Raw genomic sequence first — 24,358 nt, 5'->3', positions numbered from 1 at the left:
GGCGTTAAGCAGCCCTACTATTACCTCCGAAGAGTGCGAGGCGTTAAGCAGCCCTACTATTATCTCCGAAGAGTTCGAAGCGTTAATCAGCCCTACTATTACCTCCGAAGAGTTCGAAGCGTTAAGCAACCCTACTATTACCTCCGAAGAGTTCGAAGCGTTAAGCAACCCTACTATTACCTCCGAAGAGTTCGAAGCGTTAAGCAACCCTACTATTACCTCCGAAGAGTGCGAGGCGTTAAGAAGCCCTACTATTACCTCCGAAGAGTTCGAAGCGTTAAGCAGCCCTACTATTATCTCCGAAGAGTTCGAGGCGTTAAGCAGCCCTACTATTATCTCCGAAGAGTTCGAAGCGTTAAGCAACCCTACTATTACCTCCGAAGAGTTCGAAGCGTTAAGCAGCCCTACTATTATCTCCGAAGAGTTCGAAGCGTTAATCAGCCCTACTATTATCTCCGAAGAGTTCGAAGCGTTAAGCAACCCTACTATTATCTCCGAAGAGTTCGAAGCGTTAAGCAGCCCTACTATTATCTCCGAAGAGTTCGAAGCGTTAAGCAGCCCTACTATTACCTCCGAAGAGTTCGAAGCGTTAAGCAGCCCTACTATTATCTCCGAAGAGTTCGAAGCGTTAAGCAGCCCTACTATTACCTCCGAAGAGTTCGAGGCGTTAAGCAGCCCTACTATTATCTCCGAAGAGTTCGAAGCGTTAATCAGCCCTACTATTATCTCCGAAGAGTTCGAAGCGTTAATCAGCCCTACTATTACCTCCGAAGAGTTCGAAGCGTTAAGCAACCCTACTATTACCTCCGAAGAGTTCGAAGCGTTAATCAGCCCTACTATTACCTCCGAAGAGTTCGAAGCGTTAATCAGCCCTACTATTACCTCCGAAGAGTGCGAGGCGTTAATCAGCCCTACTATTACCTCCGAAGAGTTCGAGGCGTTAATCAGCCCTACTATTACCTCCGAAGAGTGCGAGGCGTTAATCAGCCCTACTATTACCTCCGAAGAGTTCGAAGCGTTAAGCAGCCCTACAATTACCTCCGAAGAGTTCGGAGCGTTGATCAGCCCTACAATGACCTCCCAAGAGTTCAAAGCGTTAAGCAGCTCAACAATGACGATCCATGTGTTTGAAGCGTTAAGCAGCTCTACAATGACCTCCCAAGAGTTCGAAGCGTTAGGCAGTCCTACTATTACCTCCGAAGAGTTCGAAGCGTTAAGCAGTCCTACTATTACCTCCGAAGAGTTCGAAGCGTTAATCAGCCCTACAATGACCTCCCAATAGTTCAAAGCGTTAAGCAGCTCAACAATGACGATCCATGTGTTTGAAGCGTTAAGCAGCTCTACAATGACCTCCCAAGAGTTCGAGGCGTTAAGCAGCCCTACAATGACCTCCCAAGAGTGCGAGGCGTTAGGCAGCCCTACTATTATCTCCGAAGAGTTCGAAGCGTTAAGCAGCCCTACTATTACCTCCGAAGAGTGCGAGGCGTTAAGCAGCTCTACTATTACCTCCGAAGAGTGCGAGGCGTTAAGCAGCTCTACTATTACCTCCGAAGAGTTCGAAGCGTTAATCAGCCCTACTATTACCTCCGAAGAGTTCGAAGCGTTAAGCAGCCCTACTATTACCTCCGAAGAGTTTGAAGCGTTGATCAGCCCTACTATTACCTCCGAAGAGTTCGAAGCGTTAAGCAGCCCTACTATTACCTCCGAAGAGTGCGAGGCGTTAAGCAGCTCTACTATTACCTCCGAAGAGTGCGAGGCGTTAGGCAGTCCTACTATTACCTCCGAAGAGTTCGAAGCGTTAAGCAGCCCTACTATTACCTCCGAAGAGTTCGAGGCGTTAAGCAGCTCTACAATGACCTCCCAAGAGTGCGAGGCGTTAAGCAGCCCTACTATTACCTCCGAAGAGTGCGAGGCGTTAAGCAGTCCTACTATTACCTCCGAAGAGTTCGAAGCGTTAATCAGCCCTACTATTATCTCCGAAGAGTTCGAAGCGTTAATCAGCCCTACTATTATCTCCGAAGAGTTCGAAGCGTTAATCAACCCTACTATTACCTCCGAAGAGTTCGAAGCGTTAAGCAGCCCTACTATTACCTCCGAAGAGTTCGAAGCGTTGATCAGCCCTACAATGTCCTCCCAAGAGTTCAAAGCGTTAAGCAGCTCAACAATGACGATCCATGTGTTTGAAGCGTTAAGCAGCTCTACAATGACCTCCCAGGAGTTTGAAGCGTTAAACAGCCCTACAATGACCTCCCAAGAGTTCGAAGGGTTAAGCAGCCGTACAATGACCTCCCAAGAGTTCAAAGCGTTAAGCAGCCCTACAAAGACCTCCCAAGAGTTTGAAGCGTTAAGCAGCCCTACAATGACCTCCCAAGAGTTCAAAGCGTTAAGCAGCTCTACAATGACCTCCCAAGAGTTTGAAGCGTTAAGCAGCCCTACAATGACCTCCCAAGAGTTCAAAGCGTTAAGCAGCCCTACAATGACCTCCCAAGAGTTTGAAGCGTTAATCAGCCCTACTATTACCTCCGAAGAGTGCGAGGCGTTAAGCAGTCCTACTATTACCTCCGAAGAGTTCGAAGCGTTAATCAGCCCTACTATTATCTCCGAAGAGTTCGAAGCGTTAATCAGCCCTACTATTATCTCCGAAGAGTTCGAAGCGTTAAGCAACCCTACTATTACCTCCGAAGAGTTCGAAGCGTTGATCAGCCCTACAATGACCTCCAAAGAGTTCAAAGCGTTAAGCAGCTCAACAATGACTATCCATGTGTTTGAAGCGTTAAGCAGCTCTACAATGACCTCCCAGGAGTTTGAAGCGTTAAGCAGCCCTACAATGACCTCCCAAGAGTTCGAAGCGTTAAGCAGCCGTACAATGACCCCCAAAGAGTATGAAGCGTTCAGCAGCCGTACAATGACCGCCAAGAGTATGAAGCGTTAAGCAGCCCTACAAGGGGTTCTAAGTGTTAGGCAGCCCTACAATGACCTCCCAAGGGGTTATAAGCGTTAAGCAGCCTTACAATGACCTCCCAAGAGTTTGAAGCGTTCAGCAGCTCTACAATAACCTCCCAAGGTTTGAAGCGTAAAGCAGCCCGTCACTGACCTCCCAAGAGTTTAAAGCGTTCAGCAGCCCTACAATGACCTTCCATGAGTTTGAGTGTTCAGCAGCCCTACAATGACCCCAAGGGGTGCTAAGCGTTAAGCAGCCCGTCATTGACCTCCCAAGGGGTTCTAAGCGTTAAGCAGCCGATCACTGACCTCCCAATGGGTTCTAAGCGTTAAGCAGCCCGTAACTGACCTCCCAATAGGTTCTAAGCGTTAAGCCGCCCGTCACTGACCTCCCAAGAGTACGAAGCGTTCAGCAGCTCTACAATGACCTCCCAACAGTTCGAAGCGCTAAGCAGTCCGTCACTGACCTCCCAATGGGTTCTAAGCGTTAAGCAGCCCGACAAGTGTTCTTCCAAGTGCTACAGGCGTAACGCAGCCCAACACTAAGCTCCCAAGAGTTCTAAGCGTTAAGCAGCGTTTGGGACGCTTTCCACTTTCCGATTTGTCTGTTATTTATAAGAAACGGAAGTTTGAATTACAAATGTCAATAATTTCCGATACTGTGTTGTATTTATTAAGGAGAAGTGCACATAGTGAGAATATTGTTTTCCGGGGATATTATTCATCTTATTTGTAGATTTAAGTTAAGTTAATCATCTATAGAATATAACGCCTTGTGAATTTAAAGCTTTTCAAGTAAATGTGAAGGCCATCTTTTCCTGTTGTGATGATTTCATTACCAAATATCGGCCATATACATGTACTAACATAATGAAGCTTTGAGACAGGTGGTTTGACAGTTCAAACTAATCTGCTTCTATAGGCTTATTGGTCATGGTCGGTAAATTATTTATATTAGGTTAAGGTCGCGGTAATCTTAAGCTGAAATATGTTAAAGCCCAATAATTGGACAACACTCTAGATTTAAGTTAGTAAATCAAATTTCAAGATTAGCGGTGACTGGTTCTTTCTGTTTTGTTCTCAAAATGTGTTAAATTTTATTTATTCTATTCTATTCTATTATGTTCTATTCTATTCTATTATGTTCTATTCTATTCTATTCTATTCTATTCTATTCTATTCTATTCTATTCTATTCTATTCTATTCATTTCTATTCTGTTTTATTACGGGTATAATTATGTTGCTATATGTAATGATTTGCCTGTTTTACTAAATAAATGAACATCTGTTGCTGATTTGTATTGTTCGTGTGAGGGCGGGAGGACATCCATCATTTTGATTGGAATAGGTCTTTAATATTATATTTTATTTCTTTCTTTCGTACGAGAACATTGTTTGAAAACATTGTACTTTCTTGTCTTTAAATGTAAAAATGGCATTTATATAACATATTTCAATAACTTTTGAATAGTTTGAGAGCTTTTGTAAACATGCTGTATTTCCAAATGTTATCATGAACATGACTTTCTACACATAGTTGCCAGTGAAACATTTTTATTAACTTAATATCCTTAAAAGTTCCTTTCATAGATGGAAATAGTCGTACCGCTAAGACTGTTATGAAAATATTAGGACCTTGAATCTGTTAAACTTTAATATTTTATAAGGGTACCAGGTAAAATAATTTAAAACCAATTTATAACTTACAGTTTCCATGAGAACCGTGGGTGCTGGAATACATAAAGTCAAGTCATAAGTATGCATGCCTACAGTAATACATAAAGTCAACTCATATATATGCATGCCTACAGGAATACATGAAGTCAACTCATATATATGCATGCCTACAGTAATACATGAAGTCAAGTCAAATACATGCATGCCCACAGTAATACATAAAGTCAAGTCATATATATGTATGCCTATATGCATGCCTACAGTAATACATAAAGTCAAGTCATATGTATGTATGCCTATATGCATGCCTACAGTAATACATAAAGTCAAGTCATATGTATGCATGCCCACAGTAATACATTAAGTCAAGTCATATATATGCATGCTTACAGTAATACATAAAGTTAAGTCATATGTATGCATGCCCACAGTAATACATTAAGTCAAGTCATATATATGCATGCCTACAGTAATACATAAAGTCAAGTCATATGTATGCATAACTACAATAAATCATAAAGTCAAGTCATATGTTTGCATGCCTGCAGTAATACATAAATTCAAGTCATATGTTAGCATGACAACAGTAATGCCAAATCCAGCACTGGACCTAGTGAATTTTAGAGGAATACATTAAAGAAACAAATTGAGCTAAATGAACCAATTTACGTTAAACAATAACAATTTGTTTTTAAATTTGACATAAATCGTACCTGTGCATATAAGAAAATATACACTAATTATATGCCAAATGTGCCAAACGTGATTGGCAAATCTATTTTCCTTCAGATGCATCATTTCTAATTATTCACTCCAGAAATATATTTAAACAAATGCACAGTGTTGTTTGGACAATGCATAAAATGACTTTGAAACCAGCAAGATGTGGATATTCATATCAATTTAAATTGGCATTCCATGTACTAGACAACACCATTGATAGCAATTTTCTAACGATCCCTTTTTAATAAAAGACCTCGGTATTACTTTTTTGGACTTATTTCAATTTAGAAATGTTTGAAGTGTATTTAAAAGCTTTTATTTTCAGTTTATACTCCCTTGCTGTCATTTAAAAGAGAAGAAATGGGCGTAATGTAACCTCATTTGCATATTTATTATGTTTTTGAAATTTCATGGTGCAAAAGACAAATTTAATGTCATTTAATCAATATAGATGTAGGAATGCTGGGGTCATATTTTTAGATAATATAGAGTTTTTCATTAAAGTTGATATAACAAACCTACGTTAATTTAATAGCATAAATACTTTTATATTTTGCCAAAAAGCAACGTTTATGTATGACTTCTTTTCATTTTATATGAAACTCCATGAAAACGTAGGTTCGAACGGTTTTGTTGAGAAAGAGATGTAGAAATTTTGATGTTCATAAAAATACTGTTAAAATAAGATTTTGGAGCAATACATAAAGAAATGCTAGATTATGCTTTAGGATGTTTGTGGTTTTGGGTGATAAACACCAGAAACGTGATACATCAATGGCGGCATTGAGGTGAAATACGTGTACTTTTTCTTGTGAAAACGACTTGTGTTTCTCATTAAAAATGACTTTTGCTACGGGGGCAAGTCAACAGTTTTCGTGCAGGAGCTGTCAAAATTATATCTAGAAGAGTTAATGTATGACATTATCTGACCCTAAAAATTTAATACTGCTATATGCTATTTTCTGTTGACTGTTTTTTTCCTGGATGCGGTACTGAGTTAGACACATATCCAAATTCTAATCTGCGTTTCGGCCTGAATTTGAAATGTTTGAAATCGAAAAGTGCATTTGAAAGAAAGAATAATCTGCATCGTAATCCGCTGGAAGCTAAGCGATCGGATGTCTATGAGTAACTTTAAAAAACAAAACAAATTTCAGCTCCTTCTTAATTCAATGTAGCTTTGGGTGACCAACAAAACCCTAAAAAAGGACCAAAATGTAAAACTCATAAAATTAAAACTAAAACATCATCTTAAAAGGCAAGAATTATCCTAACATATAATATAATAAAATTATGTAGGAAGTAAGTTGATATGTTGAAAGACTTATTCGTGAGAACTGTTTAACCATATTATCCCTATATAACTCTATAGACACTTTCGTTACATTGGATTTTTCCAGAGTTGGCAATGAAAAATGTTTTCAAAACGGACCAGCAATATTGAGCTCCATGTCAACAAACGCTTGGGGTGGCTAATTCAAGGGCAAATTACACCATTCGGAAGTGCCTACTCATTGTCTCATTTCTTTTAATTGACACATGACAGTGAATCAAAGCATGGTTGTACCACCCAGACCATTGGCTACTTTCCATATTTAACGGTTTTGAAGCTAAATGATTTGTGGTTTCAAAAACAGGCCGAACAATCTGTATCTACTTGATCTAAAAAAAAATTGTTTACATTTTCAACGCATCGTCCAAATTTATTTCCATAATGGAGAATAAAGACGCCAAAAATGCACCATTTCGGGCTAGAAATTGTCAAAAACAATTTAAACCGATTAAATTTCGGTTCTGAGGGAGGGGCGCAAGTCAAAAGGTTACGCCCCGAAGTTAATCCCCCTTACAGAGGGGGGAGAAATGTGATCTCCTTTGTGTGGAACGTTTAAATTGTTTTAAGGAAAATAAGTGCAGTTTGGGACAATAAATGTAAGTTAAGGAAGCAGAATAACATTTCGCATATAGAATAAATGGCTTAATAAAGACTTTTTTATCGGCATGCTATTGGCTTGTCGCGCAATATAATATTCCCACGCCTATCGACTACAGAAATACACTGCGCAAGAAAAGTATAGCATGGAAACAAGTGAAACAAATGACAAGAGAGAAACGGGGAGTGAAAGTAGCGTAAGCAGTGAAGGGGAAACAGAAGATAGTGACATGGGAAAACGCAAGGCAACCAAACAAAGAAAAAGGAACGGAAACGCTCTCATACCAGAAGAAGCTCATATAACAGAGGATTCTGAGGATGAAATAGACAATACAAATGTTATAAACTCTGACAATTTTAACATGTACGAAACACAGAAGGCCCTTCTTGAAATAAATATATATTTAAACAGTGCAGAAAAACAGAAAAATAGTTTCTTTAAAAATATAGTTCCAGTAATAATCAAAACAGTCAAAGAAGAAATCACAAAATGTTTTGAAGTAAAAATCGACAAACTTGAATACGAATATTTGAAACAGAAAAGGAAAACGATCATCTTAAACGGAGAATAAATCAAAGTGCTGATAGCGCTGCATGAACAGGGTTTTGTACGGGTTTTCACCATTATGATTCACGAGCACGTGTGTTTTGATAAGGTGCTGATATGTAGCACACTGAATCTAAGAGTCCCCGTGTTAACCAACCACAGGGGCCGCCCCAGGGTTATTGAAGCATGATGGTAAATGACAAATTAATATTTTATTGACAATAAAGTTCATGTCGCTGTGTAACCAGGCAAACCAGGATGTAACCAATCCCAGCATAAGACTCCATCCTATGGTGTTACAATATGAGTTGTGTGGGTTTTGATAATAGAAAATGAAAATATAAAAAAGGATGAATGCTGGTGCTATTCCCAACCAAGAAAATGAAATATATACTAATCAAACTTTACTAATTAGCAAGAGTTTGTCTATGTTTGCCTTGTTAAAAACAACTTCGAAAATACAACAGATTCAAGAGAAATAATTTCTTAATATCCGTATAGACGGATATAGATTTAATAACTTTTTTAGGTGTTTCATTTACAGTTGTTAGAATTGCTTTCTAACAACTGTAAATGAAACACCTAAAAAAGTTATTAAATCCGTGATATTTTCTCATATTTACACCAAACCAGCAAAAAATATAACTCAATTCATTTCAAAAAAAAAATACACCAACATCCGTCTATACGTACACCTTAAAAAGTGTATAAAATAAATTAAACAAAATAAGTCTTGAAAAATCTCAAAAAATTCCAAACTTATTTTTTTCCTTCGAATTCTTTGTCTATATGGTCAGCAACTCTCTTCTATTTCTATATCGTCAGCTCACTCGTCAGCACTTTAGTACATGCCTGTCAAAATGGCGTGCGTTTGTTATTCCCACGTGGGCTATCACGTGATGCTTTAAGTGGGGAAACTGTGCGCAGGGGATGAGATTATTGTGTCACGTGATTGAATGATGCGCTTTGTGTGGATAGTAATTCTTTGTTTACGTTTCGATTATTTTTTTGGCGCAGGGATACTACTTTAATAGTATCTTTATCTTAGTTCAACAAATTAAATGAATAAAATAGATATTGCGTTATGATTGCTTTTTGCTTTGTCAAATCTACCTCGGTTATTGGAAACATAGCTTGAAATTTATATAGTCCGCACTTTCTCAAACTATATTTTTGGTGGTAAAGAGGCAGACGACACTTGTTACTATTAATAGGCATTTTATGTTGTGAGTGTCGAGTTTGTGGCTACACTACACAAAAACAAGAAAAATGGACAGAAGAGAAAGTAGATATTGCCATTCGGAACTCATCAAAAACAACCTCGGATGTACATGGACCGTTTACAATGTCAGAAATCTTTACATTTAACTGCGCTGCAAGTAGATCGCGTAGTAATTTCAATTAAGCTTTTAAACTTCATTTACTTTTGGGGTCCTTAATTATTTATGCAATATTACACTTCACTGGCAATCAATTTAAAATTAGAAATAAAAAATAAACGTTAAAACACTACAATTATTTAATACTATTATTTTAAATTTTACGATCTACTGATGTACCGGCATACATCCGAGGTTGTTTTTGGCAAGGTGATCCGAATATAGAGATTGCAAGACAGGCCGTAGTTGATCTTGCAGAAACAGTGGTAACACTTGAATGATATAATAATGATATTGACCAAAACGGAAGAAGGAGCAATGTTATAATGCCCGGGCTTGAAGAAGAAACCGGACGAAAATATGAAACGGCAGAAGTAACCGCAGAAAAAGGAATAAAAACGCTCAATGAAAAGATGAAAGAACTGGCCATGGCAATAGCATTGATATGTGTCATAGAGTTGGCCGCCGCGGAAAAGGACACAGCAATTATTGTAAGGTATGTCTCGAGGATGGACAGAAGTACTTGCCTAATGAGGAGAAAAGAGCTAAAGGGAACAAATATCTTCGTTAACGAATACCTAACTGATCTAAACAGACTCGTATTTAGCTATGCAAGGATACAAATCGCAGTGGGAGAAAACGTTTGGATGAGAGGAGGCAAACTCTTCTTCATATCGAAAACGGGTAAATCTGCAACATCCCATTCCGGGAATAGAGAGACTTTACGAGAATGGCGTGGCCCCAATTGATGCGAAGAACACACGAATGACATTATCTAACGCCATCTTTATGTGAACAGTATACCCGTATTTTATGGTAAAAATGTATTAGGTCAAGTACTGCTGATTCTTTTTAATAAAATTATCAAGATGGGATATTTTCCAGACAAATGGAGTGAAGGGTATAATAGTCCCATCCACAAGAAAGGTTTTTTAGAGGATGTAAAAAAATGGAGGTATAACCTTACTTAGTGTTGTGGGTAAATTATTTACTAATTGTATTTATGAACGCCTAAATAAATTGGTTGACAGTAACTATATTTTTCATTAAATAGTTTGATAAGCCATGTGTTAAATAATAAGCAACAGTTATTTTGTTTATTTGTTGACTTTTCTAAAGCGTTCGATTATTTAGTTAGGGAAAACATATGGTACAAGTTGTATAAATTAGGACTTAAAGGAAAGTTATTTGAGGTCATAAAAAGCATGTACATTTTGTATTTACAACTTAAATCTAGATTAAAACTATTAAATGAGACAGGAGAAGTATTCCAAAACTTGTAAGGCGTGAGGCAAGGCAAATGTCTCAGTCCTTTGTTGTTTTCATTATACTTTAATGTTCTGAAAGATGAATTGTTTTTAAAGGGAACAAAAGGCATTGATGTTTCATTGATAAAATTGTTTATGTAACTGTATGCAGATGTTGCTCAAACTAGCGAAGATGTGCAACACCATTTAAATATTGAATATGTATATTGCTCAAAGTGGAAGTTAATAATGATAAAACAAAAATAGTTATATTTAGAAAAGGTAATAGAATACCAGACAATTTACATTTTTACTCTTGCGACTCTGAAATTGAGATTGTCTCCAAGATATTTTGGAGTTGTTTTGACGTCTGGTGGTTGTTGGGTAGAATGTCAAAATACTCTTTCTAGTCAAGCTCAAAAGGCAATTTACAAGTTGAAGAGATTTTTTTTTAAAATACTAATCGGTTGAACATGTTTTTGATTTATTTGATAAGTAAGTTAAACCTATACTGTTTTATAGCTGTGAAGTTTGGCATCATTAAAAGAATTCATACACTGTTTTGTTAAAGTATCTTGGGTGTTCAAGTTTCTACTCAGAATGACTTTGTATATGGGGAGTTAGGTAGACTTAATATCTACACGCACATATTTACCTATATAATTAAGTACCGGTTTAAGATTTTAAATTGTGAAGATAAAAAGTATATTCAAGTTATATATAATGTACTACTTCGTGATTTTGAAATCAATCCTAGAACTACTTATTGGGTATCCGTGTTAAGGAATATGCTATGTAATTTCCGTTTTCATGAGGTATGGCTTGAATACATACTTTGATAAGAATTACCTTTTGCGTTTTTTCTTTATTTAGGATTGTTGGAATAAGAGTGAGGTTTGTGCACTTAAACTGGTTTAACCCCCCAGTAAATTTATATTTTACTGACCGTTCCAAGGCGGTACCTAACAATCCTTGATATACATAACTAGTTTTTTTATATATAGTATGTATGCAATGTGTTGTTTGTGGAGTTTTGTGCTGTTCTTCCATGTTTCTTGCTTGTGATTCTTTGTTTTTATGTTCTATGTCTTTGGCGTTTACCCAGTGCCATTAAACCGGGTTTATGTTTAAACATTTTGCTACTAAGCTTGTTTCTGTAGTTTTTCGCATAAATATTGCACAAGGGGCTGGCAATGTAAATGCTCTTCTCGATATTTTTAAACGACGTGTCAAGAACAGTATGGTAGAATAGGAAATTCCACAAGAGCATCCTTCTACAAGGTTGTCACAAGCTTTAAATTAAGTGATTATCTTATGCATGTTTAAATTAAAAAAAAATATCGCGTAGCTCTGACAAGGGTGTTAGTGTTACAGGCCTTCCAGCGTTCCTACTTTTTCCTACTTTTCCTACTATTTCCTACTTTTTCAACAGCTTCCTACTTTTTTCTAAAAAAACTCCTACTTTTTTAAAAATAAAGTTCGCAAAAATATTAAAGTCTGATCTTTGTGCTAGTTTTATTTGCAGAAAATGAACAAAAGATGTCAAACTGGCTGGTTTCTGTTGTTAAAAGGTGTGGTAACACGTTCCACTTTGACGTGCATCATCTTTCATAATAAAGGTTAGTCTCTTGGGTATTTTATATAATTTTTTGGCAGAACTCCAGAAGCATACTAAACACTTGCAGTGTTTTATACCCAATTATGCCACGCTGAGGGTGTTTTTGGTTACTTTCAAATGTGACTGTCAATTTGAAATAATTTGTATCTAGTTTTAGAGATTATTTATTTTAATCTTAGATTTCCTGTTCTTGAAATACATTATCATTTGAAAGTAACCAAAACTGTTAGCAAAGCTATGAGAGTAATAATATTCCAATTTTATAGCTGCAGCTTTGCAATCTTTTACTGTCACTATTTACTAACTTGAGAATTTCACTTTCACTGACAAATGTCTCTGGTTTTATTTGTTTAAGTTTATAAAAGGATACAAAAATACCCATTTTAATAGTGACAGTGAAAGAATTCATGTTACTAACATACTTGTATGCCTATGAAGAAATTACTTTTTATTTGCAGAATCTGAATGTAGTTGCTGTCCACATTGTTTCATCACAATTCCTGGCTTGTTAAGCTTGACAATGATGGGAATAGTGTTGGTGATTGGTGTGGACAAGATTCCTCAAATCCATTTGCTGTGTACTGATGTGTGTGTTCAAAAAGCATCTCTTGTGCAAATAATGGTGTGCATCAAGTCATAAACCATGCTGATGGAGCAAAGCACAAACAATGTATAAAACAAAGAAAGACACAGAAACTGCTGTTTGTGGCAAAGCCAACTCCTTCAACTAGCTCTCAAGGAGGAGGAGATATTGGGAAAAATGTTTACCTACAGCCTCTTGGCCATACTGAACAAGTGGCAAAAGCTGAAGCTCTATGGGCATTAAAAGTCGCATCAACTGGTATGTCGTACAGTTCATGTGATGGTCTTCCAGAACTATTTAGATCAATGTTTCCAGGACAAGTGTCTGATGACTTTACCATGAGCAAATCCAAAATCTCCTACCTAATATCTGATGGGATCGGACCATTCTTGAGGAAAAAACTTGTTGATCAAATTAATTCCAGTAAAGTTCCATGTACTATTCAATTTAATGAAACGGGAACTTGCCAAGATAAAAAAAAACAATGTGACATTCTTCTTAGGTTTTGGAATGTGAAAAAGGGACAGGTGTCAAATGTGTATCTCAAAAGTCTGATTTTTGGACATGCTCCAGCTGATGTTGTAACAGAAGGAATCATTGAAACTTTAACTGAAAAGGGTTTTGAACTGAATGTACAACAGTTAGCTGCTTTAGGTTGTGATGGCCCGAATGTCAACAAGGCAATATGGAAAAAGCTAAATGACTATAAGAAGGAGATGGGGTTTGCGGAATTGTTACCATTCATTACTTGTATCCTTCATGTTGTCCACAATGCCTTTAAGAAAGGAATCTATGTCTATGGTGAAGATGCTGAGCAATTGACAGTGGACATATTTCAGTGGTTCAAGTCACACACATGTCAGAGGGAGGATTTCCAGGAAACTTTGGCAGAACTGGGGCTGGATGATGAAATGTTTGTGCGACATGTTCAGTGTCGATGGCTAACACTTGTTCCTACTTTACAGAGAAAACTGCACAACTGGAAAGCTGTCTGCAAGTATTTTAATTCTGACCTCCCAGCTATCAGTAAAGAGAACCATACAGAGTCTAGCCTTCGTAAAAACTCCAGGTATCAGCGTATTTGCAGCCAGCTTAAGGGCAAAGCAACACTTGCTGAGATCCAGTTCCTGACCAACACATGACCATTGTTTAGATCTTTCCTGGAACTTTAAAAGTTTTTCAGAAACAGGAGCCTCTTATCCATATGCTGTACTCGGAATCAGCAGATCTTTTGAAGACTATCATGCTCCGCTTTATGAAGTATGACTCTATTGGAAGTTGTAAAGGCAGGCAGTTATTGGAAGTAGATGTTCGGAAAACTGAGTTGTGTTCTGATGTTTCTGAAATGGAGATAGGCAATGACACAAAGAAATCATTGTCTTCTTTAGAACAAGGCAGTGCAAAGAAGGTATTGTTAGGCATGAGGTCTTTCTATCAGACAGTGGCTGAATATCTGCAGAAACGCCTACGAACTCAGCGCAATCTCATGAAAGGAGCTTAGTGTCTCCATCATGAAGTAAAAGATCAGGAGGCAGCCAAGAAGCATTTGAAAATATTGTGCAGCTCTTTGCCTGTAATCTCAGATGAGAATGTGTCTGCTGTAACTGATGAGTGGAAAGTATACAGAGCTGAAGAGTTTCCAGAATCAGTTTTATATGATGATGAAGGCAATCTGAAAAGGATCGATTCATACTGGGATCATGTTTTCAGTACAAAAAACAAAGCTGGAAGTCTGAAGTATCCACAGCTGACAAAAGTAGTACAGACATGCCTGTCCATTGCCAATGGAAATGCAGATGTTTAAAGGAGCTTGTCAGTAAACAAGAAAAAACTAACTCCAGAAAGAGCATGTCTCTCTGAAAAATCATTGAATGGATTAAGACTTTCCAGAGATGTGGTGAGCATATTTGGCAATGTGACTGATGTGCCTGTTACAAAGGAACTTTTGTCCTCAGTTAAACAAGCTCATAAGAAATATGCAGAAAGAAATGAAGCTGAAAAAATGGAGATCTTAAGGAGAGAGAAAAAGGCAGTGGAAGACAAATTGAATAGGCAAAAAGAGAAAGAATCTCTGCAGAAAGAGCAGGATAGAAAGAGAAAGCTCAATGATAAAGAGAGGGATGTGAAGGAAAGTGAAACAGAATTGCATGATGATCTGCAGAGGGCAAAGGAAATCTTTGAAGAGGCTAATGAAAGGCTGGCTGCACCTATTAAGTCAAAGGATTTCAAGGAGCTTAACATTGCCCAATCCCTACTGGAAGTAGCTAAATGAAACATAAAAAAGGTGACAGAATCTATTGAGACATGCAAAAAACAAAGGGATGAAATAGCTAGAAAGAGAAAGAGGATGATTGATGAATGCCTATCAAAGCAAAATACTGCATTGGATAAGGACCAATAAGACCAACAATGGGCTTATAGTGCTTAGTTTGCTTGATTAGTAAATGTAGATATGATTATGTTAATATTCAGCTGCTTGCTTCTGGAGTTCACCCATACATATGCATGTATAAGTAGATGTGTATTCATATTCCTCATTTTTGGAGTCATTGTTACCTTTTATTAACTACTAATATTATCTTGTGTTTAACCATTTCATTTTATGCAACATGTGTATTGTTTCTGCTTTGGTAATAGTTCAATAGTCATTGTAAATCATCTTGCTTACTAACATACTATACTGTATATAACCCTGTTTCCATGTAGTTTGTAATCTTGTGTTAATGTACCAGTAACATGCTAGTGAATGCATTACTAGCATGTTTTTGTTTATTTACTTGAGATTATTTTTTTATATAGTTTCAGGCTGAGGGATGATGACCACACAGTTCAGCAACAGAAACCGACCAAGCATCATTCACTTAAATATTCAATGTGACATATAGAATGGTATGATTTTGCATTAAAAACATCTCCTCTAGGTAAGTTTATAGCTATTAATAATTACATATTTAACCAAAAATATTCCTACTTTTCCTAATTTTTTGTAAAAAATATTCCTACTATTTCCTTCTTTTCTGTCAGAAAACCTCATTCTTTTTTCCTACTTTTTTTGTTAGTGGCTGCTGGAAGGCCTGGTGTTATCACATAGATTAAATATGGAAACAGGTAGATGGACTAATATACCAAGAAACGAAAGAGAATGTAATTCATGTAACAAATTAGAGGACGAGTATCACTTTATTAAACTTCAAGACCATGTATGTTTAAGTGTATTGATATGTTAAAGTTAAATAAAGTTGAATTAATTTAACATTGCTATTTATGTATATAAAGCTTTTGAAACAAGACGATTGACTACAATATTATAGTTAGTTTTATCAATAAGCATTACTTTTACTAGACAGAGGACTCTGGTAATTAATTGGTCACACTGAAATAAAACAATAACCCTTATCTTGGTCAGATAACATGCAAATGAAAGTACAATTATCTTATTTTGTGAAATTTGTCAACACATATGCACTCATTCATAAATAGTTATACAAATCTTAATTTCAATCTCAATCTGGTTGGTATAATATAATAGTAATGATTATCGGATTGTTATATTGTTATAGGGATTCATGTTTGCAATTGTCAATGGGGAAGTGTATACGGATAAATTTTAGTTATGAAAAAAAGAAGATTTGTTAATGATATCAACTCTTATTTAACTTTACTTAAAATTTGTCGTCAATAACCGTTTTGATGCGTGTAAAACTTCCAAAACGTCATATAAAACGAATAAGCCTAATGTTTAAAACAGGAAATTAAAAAAAGTTATTCTCTGTGTATTGACTGGTCGCCGGTCATACGAGTTAGTTATTTTAGAAACTTTCTGTGAAAACGATTTATATACACGCCGTGGTAGTAAATAAGCATGTGAGAATTTACGGGCATATTGTGTGTAAAAGTTTAAATTATGCATTTGATAACAAATATAAGTGCCTTAACACGACATTAATTGACTATTTTAAATTTAAGTGATATAAAAATGGAAGTACAAAGCTTAATTCACACGATTTTACTAACAAATATAAGTCGCAATAACGAAATTAACACAATTTAAATTTAACTGATATAAAATGAAAGTTCATAGTGTAATTCACAGGATTTAAAACAAACATTAATGAATAAAAGTAGGCCGAAAAGGATCAGGCAGAAATGATAATGGCCGAATTGACCCGACACCAATAATTTTATCGGTGATAATGCAAGGTACCAGTCTAAATAATTTACGGATGCCGGAGACGACCGAGTAACTACGATCTAGAAAGTTGATTTAACCGTCATAGTTCGGCTATGTCCGTGTTTATTCGGAATGTTAACAATTGTATATTGTCACATGACTTTATTGAGCCAATTGGGTATCGATATTTTTCACGTGACACAACGATTCAGCATCCTCCTCCATCTTTTTGCGGGGAAAGAAAACGCGAAGACTCACTATGGTAAGAGGTGTTTTACGACATTTTCACCAAGGGCAAACTTTGTTTTCTCCATACAATGGCATGCAATGTACCGCTATGGCTCTGGTTGCATTATTGGCTTTTTTAAGTTACGAACACAACCACATGTCCTCATTAACGGCTGTCGATGTAGACTGTATACTGAATGAGGGAAAAGCTTTGTATTCTACCATAGTCGAAAGTATAAACGAGGCTCGATATTTATCGCATAATGATCATTAATATTCAATAAAACCCATTCACCCGCGTCTTTGATGCCTAACATCAACATTCGTCTTGTAATACGTTTACATCAATGTGCACAGTCAAATTATCTGAATCGTCTCCCTTTAAATGCGCCTGGATTTTAAGAGTTCACTGAATTATCCAATACTTGTCAACGCACGTATAAACGGTAACTGAATCTATTGTATTTATCTAATATGTATTTTGCTGTTTGTTAACTATATCTTCCTTTGTTTTGTTTATCCACGTGTTTGTTTAAATACCAGGAAGTAAACATTATCATGTGACCAAAAGAAAAAGTAGGCTAACGGAGCATTGGGTTAACATCCACTTTTTATTTTGATATGTTCACTAGTTTCTTATTTATTATACATTTGCTAGGCAATTAAGCCATAATGCATTATGTATCACTAGTCAAATAGCCAATTTGTAAATGCAATGTTTATGGCTGTTCGTCTTTATGTTATATGCATTGAATTTTGTTGAAATGTTTGATCGTTTTCAATGTTTTAATTCCTTTTTGAATCCCTTCAACAGTAATTCTTGAATTTATTTCTTCATTAATTTCGTAATTCGCCATAATTTCTTCATTTAGTGTATCTATTTCTTGCGAAATATTTTCGGTTTTGAAAAGTTCATGAAGATCAGATAGACTGGCGTCGTTTCACTTTTAGATGACTAATTAAAACATTTCCAGTATTTACGCTGATCTGTGTTCGCAAGTTACTTATAGTTTTGTTCTTGTCTCTATTTTTAATTAAAGGTATTGTGGACTTAAATATTTTACTTTTGCTTTTAAGATTTTCGCTGTTCTGTATGTTTTTACGTAGTTTATACATATATTAAGCCCGGTGAAAATCTGTGCGAGCTTTTTTACATTTAGTCCAAAACCATTTTGGAACGTTCGAATTATTCTGACCGTTTTTTATTCATCGTTTCAAAACACGTGTGAAATTACATTTGGATATTGTATATCCAAATGTAATTTCACACGTTTTTTGAATACGGTATATATAGACTCTACTATATCATCTGCTATTTGTTGAGTAAATAAGTTAGTTTCAGAACAACTTATTTGACGTTCAAATATAATTGAGACTTCTTGTTGGTCACCATTTTCAACGAATACATTACCTAATTTCAGTTTGCCTCCATTTCCTCCATCGTTTATTTATCATTGGTTTGGGATAGGTTATGCCATTGATACCATGTTGTACCTAATCAGGAGATACTTACTCATAAGTACGACTTACTATGTCGTAATTATGAGATATTTTCTCCTAATTGCGACTTACTATCTCCTGATAACGAATTATAATTAGTTAGTATCTACTAATTAGGAGATATATGTAGTATACTGGAAAATACTTTTCACTTTGCCACCTGGATGCTTCCATACATATTAGGCACCCCAAGCAATGAAGTATTACTTGTTGCAGAAATGGATTGAGATGAACAGAAAGTAATAATAGTTGATGATTATGTTTGTGATTTTTTTAAAGGACATAATTGATTACTTTATTCAGGGCAGGCATACACATTGTTGTGTTTTTTATCTTCCTCAGTCATAGATATTAAATTGTTATCATTACATGTCGAAAAGGGAGTAAAGCAACATTTGCAAGGAGCAAAATGTTCATAAAAACCTTTACAATTCTGCATTTAAGAAAAAAATTTGTTTTATTAAGTCAAACCAAGGAAGTTATTTAAAGAAACTTTTATGGAAAAGTATTATATAATGAGGGTTATTTAATGGTATTACCGGAGAATCACTCAGCGACCAGACAACTACAGGTAAAAAAGTATTAAAAGGAATCAGTCAGTTAATTACCTTTACAAGGTGAACAGACCAGATAAGATAAATATTTTACATAATTAGAATGCATAATGCATAATTCCTATATAAGGGTGAAAATAAAGATATAGTCAGAAATTTTACATACTTGGGTATTGTTTTTACAAGTGGAGGCTCTTTTACAACAACTTTTGATACACTAGCAGGACAAGCATCTAAGGCTATTTTTTAAATAAAATTCATATTTAATAACATTTCCTTCAATTTCCATGCAAAATAAATTAGATCTGTTTGATAAATTAATTCTTTCAATTTAAAATTATGGATCAGAAATTTGGGGTCTAAATAATTATCTTGTTCTGGAAAGAGTTCATTTAATTTTTTGTAAAAAAGTCTTAGGTGTTAAAATTTAAACTCAGAATAATTTCATCTATGGAAAGCTTGGTAGAACTTCATTGTTAAGCAGAAGAGCTGTTAATGTAATAAGATATTGGTTAAAGGTTGTTAAATTAGAAGATCATAAATATACTAAAGGTGTTTACATTCAAATGTGTAGTTACATAAAAACACAGCCAAATTGTAAGTCTTGGGCGAAATCTGTATGTACTTTGTTACAATCTCTTGGTTTCCATTATGCCTGGTTTAATCAAGGTGTTGGTGATGAAAATATATTTATGTCTTTGTTGAAGTCTAGACTTAATGATACATTTATCCAAAACTGGAGGTCAGAACTTGATAACTCGTCACGTGCAAGAACTTATACAATGTTTTGTAATTTTATGTTGCAACCTTATTTGACAAATGTTAATATATATAAATTTAGAAAAGACCAATGTAAATTAAGAGTATCATCTCATAGATTAGAAATAGAAGCAGGAAGATGGCACAGATCCGAACAAATATCTTTTGAAAATAGAAAATGTATTTTGTGTGATGTATTGGAAGATGAATTTCATTTTATTCTTGAATGCCCTCTGTATAACGAATTACGAAAGTCATATATCACTAAGTATTATCGAAGTAGACCAAACGTACCAAAATTTGTTGAATTAATGCAATCCCGAAAATGTTAAAGTAAATAGAAATTTAGCCATGTATGGTAATTATGCATTTAGTTTAAGAAACAAGTATCATTATTATTATGACCTGTGGTATCCTATATAAACGTTTTTCACACTGATATCTCGCTGTCATTTATTGTCATGTATTGATTTAAATCTACATGTATACAATAGTTATTAGTTTTGTATTCTATGCGATGTCATATAGTTTCTGTATATTATAAATATTGCATTGATCACTTGACAACTTATATATATATTATTTTCTCAAATGTATACACATTGACAGTATGTCTACATGTATTTCTGAATAAACTAAACATAATAATACAATACAAAATCTTGGGATTCCAAAAGTTCCAAAACATTGTGTAAACAAACGCTATTCTTCAAGCAAATTCGCAAAACCGTACACGATTATGACATTGAGATGTTGCAAGAAATGATTTCAACTTTAACACAAAAACAAATGATTATGTAACAAAACTTGAAACAAAAAGCAATGGAGAGTGTAAACTTGAAACAAAAAGCACTGGAGAGTGTAAACAATCAAATAGACGGGTTAGTTAAAGCATACAAAAATGTCGAAAAATCAGGCAAAGCTTCTGAAAAGGAGATAATTAAAGTAATAAAAAACAAATACATGAAGCTACTGGAATGGAATCTGTTATGGAACATCAAGAACAAATAAGAACAGAGTTAATTGACACAGATGAGTTACAAACAGAATAAGACAGAAATTCAAAGCCAACATCGCACTCATATGCTCCATATAATACTTAAGACACAAATGTAAAAGCTAATCATTCTAAATACAAGAGATTGATGAATCAGTTAGCGCTAATAAAGAGCAATTAAGAATACTTCATGAAACTTTTAGTCGTCAAATGGATGCAAAAGATGAATTGATTTTACTTAAAACAAGATATTATCATCAGCAAATGCTGCCAAAGTTTTTATTTAAGAAAAAGAAAATTATAAAAAAATAATGCAAATATTGAGTTTGTGTTGTTTGTGGAGTTTTTATGCTGTTGTTCCATGTCTCTGGCTTGTGATTATTTTTTTTGTGTGTGTTATATGTATTAGGCGTTTACCCTGTGCCATCAGACGGGGTTGATGTTTAAACTTTCGACTACTGAGCTTGTTTCTGTAGTCACGTTTTGTCATATTAATATTAAATGCCGATGATGGTATGAGATTATAAGATAGGGTGAACAATTTAGAAACTAATTAACACCCACTACAAATGGGCGATTTAGAAACAATAGCAGAAAAATTCTGAACAATGGTTTAACCTCCATGCTTGGGAATCCCGCTTTAATTTGTAACCACGGGTGTTGGATGCATTCACACTTTCATCTGTAAAGGCTAGACAAATTAATTCATCAAATACACAAAGCGAATTTACAAACTTATTTGATAGACCAATTGTTTTGGATAAAAATAAACAATATTTAATTGGTATAGATAAGATTAACACAATGACTTTTTCATGGTACAATAAGACATAATAATGCTGACAGAGGCAATTACAATTATAGTGATATAAATAATTATATAAAAGAAACCTCAAAAACAAATGACGCGTAGAACTAGAGGAAGCAAGTCGAATACTCTTTAATTTGACCTGTCGAGTTTTAAGTGTCGTGTTTCCATTAGCAACAACTTTACTTTTAATTTAAGAAACTCCAACTTTGGATCGTTGATTGGTTTTAAAAACAAACTTAATAACCAAACAAAGTATGGATCTATATTGCCAGATATAACTAATTCTACTGATACACTGTAAGTTCACTGTGATTTAGTAAATGATTGTATTGTTGATAGAAGATATGGTGATGTAATTTACGATTTAAGTACAGCAAAGCTAGTCTTTTGAAAACGAACCAAAGATATTTATATTTATTGTAATTATCATAATTAATCATATTAAAATTTACACAACAGATCGCTTTGGTAGAATAGTTAACGTAAACGCAGTATAGAAAAGTTTTGCTTTTACATTAAAACAAAAGTAAATAAAATAATGGAAAATAAATATAATATATATAGTGGAACATATAAGTTTTATGATAGACTCACTGGTTTACCCACTAGTTCTTTTACTGGCTCTGGAATATTTGATGTTCTTTGAATATTGGATACAAAACTGCATCAAGAAGCATTAAAACAGTGTCCACAAAGGGGTAAGAAACAGCAGGAAAACAAACATGGGGAAATCTATTGTAAAGAAAGCAGTGAAAAAAACTGGGGTCAAAAACTTGCAAAGCAGCAAGCAAAGCCAACAGGAAAAAAATGATGAATACGTTACACCAACCTACAAAAACAGACATAGGTATAAGAGTAAACCACTTTTTTTTCTTGTTCCGGACTAAATAGTGCAATAAAATACAGTAATGGAATTAATAGATTATTAAAACTATATATTATTATTTCCACCAGAATATCATGTCTGCAGAATTTAAAGACGAATTATGTGTCTCCAGTTACCGCTGTACATTTTGAACTTACTGAGTTGCATTTTTTCTAATATGATTATTATTTATTCTAAATATGTAGTTTAACTGCACTAAAATAAAAGTTTTGAAATGACGGCATGTATATGTAGGAACGAGATTGCAGGAACGAGCTGCAAAACAAGATAACGACATGTCCATGCAGGAACGAGCTGCCAAACAAGATGACGACATGTACATGCAGGAACGAGCTGCCAAACAAGATAATGATATGTATATGCAGGAACGAGCTGCCAAACAAGATGACAACATGTACATGCAGGAACGAGCTGCCAAACAAGATAACGATATGTATATGCAGGAACGAGCTGCCAAACAAGATAAACGACATGTACTTACAGGAACGAGCTGCAAAACAAGATAACGACATGTTCATGCAGAAAAGAAATTGCAGGAAAGAGCTGCTAAACAAGATAACGACATGAATGTGCAGGAACGAGCTGCCAAACAAGATGACGACATGAAGATGCAGGAACGAGCTTCCAAACTTGATAACGACATGTACATGCAGGAACGAGCTGAAAAACAAGATGACGACATGTATATGTAGGAACGATCTGCCAAACAAGATAACGACATGTACATGCAGGAACGATCTGCCAAACAAGATAACGACATGTACATGCAGGAACGAGCTGCCAAACAAGATAAACGACATATACATGCAGGAACGAGCTGCAAAACAAGATAACGACATGTATATGGAGGAACGAGCTGCCAAACAAGATAACGACATGTTCATGCAGAAACGAAATTGCAGGAACGAGATGCAAAACAAAATAACGACATGCATGTGCAGGAACGAGCTGCAAAACAAGATGACGAAATGAACATGCAGAAACAAGCTGCCAAACTTGATAACGACATGTAGATGCAGGAACGAGCTGCCAAACTTTATAACAACATGTACATGCAGGAACGAGCTGCCAAACAAGATGACGACATGTACATTCAGGAACAAGCTGCCAAACAAGATAACGACATGTATATGCAGGAACGAGCTGCCAAACAAGATAACGACATGTATATGCAGGAACGAGCTGCCAAACAAGTTACGATATGTACATGCAGGAACGAGCTGCCAAACAATATAACGACATGTACATGCAGGAACGAGCTGCCAAACAATATAACGACATGTACATGCAGGAACGAGCTGCCAAACTTTATAACAACATGTACATGCAGGAACGAGCTGCCAAACAAGATGACGACATGTACATTCAGGAACAAGCTGCCAAACAAGATAACGACATGTATATGCAGGAACGAGCTGCCAAACAAGATAACGACATGTATATGCAGGAACGAGCTGCCAAACAAGTTACGACATGTACATGCAGGAACGAGCTGCCAAACAGGATAAACGACATGTACATGCAGGAACGACCTGCCAAACAAGATAACGACATGTACATGCAGGAACGAGCTGCCAAACAAGATAACGACATGTACATGCAGGAACGAGCTGCCAAACAAGATAACTACATGTACATGCAGGAACGAGCTGCCAAACAAGATAACGACATGTACATGCAGGAACGAGCTGCCAAACAAGATAACGACATGTACATGCAGGAACGAGCTGCCAAACAAGATAACTACATGTACATGCAGGAACGAGCTGCCAAACAAGATAACGACATGTACATGCAGGAGCGAGCT

This window comes from Mya arenaria, chromosome 11 (assembly GCF_026914265.1).
Source record: "Mya arenaria isolate MELC-2E11 chromosome 11, ASM2691426v1".
Classification (NCBI taxonomy): domain Eukaryota; kingdom Metazoa; phylum Mollusca; class Bivalvia; order Myida; family Myidae; genus Mya; species Mya arenaria.
The sequence above is the reverse complement of the archived record's forward strand: the minus strand, read 5'-3'. Positions refer to the sequence as shown.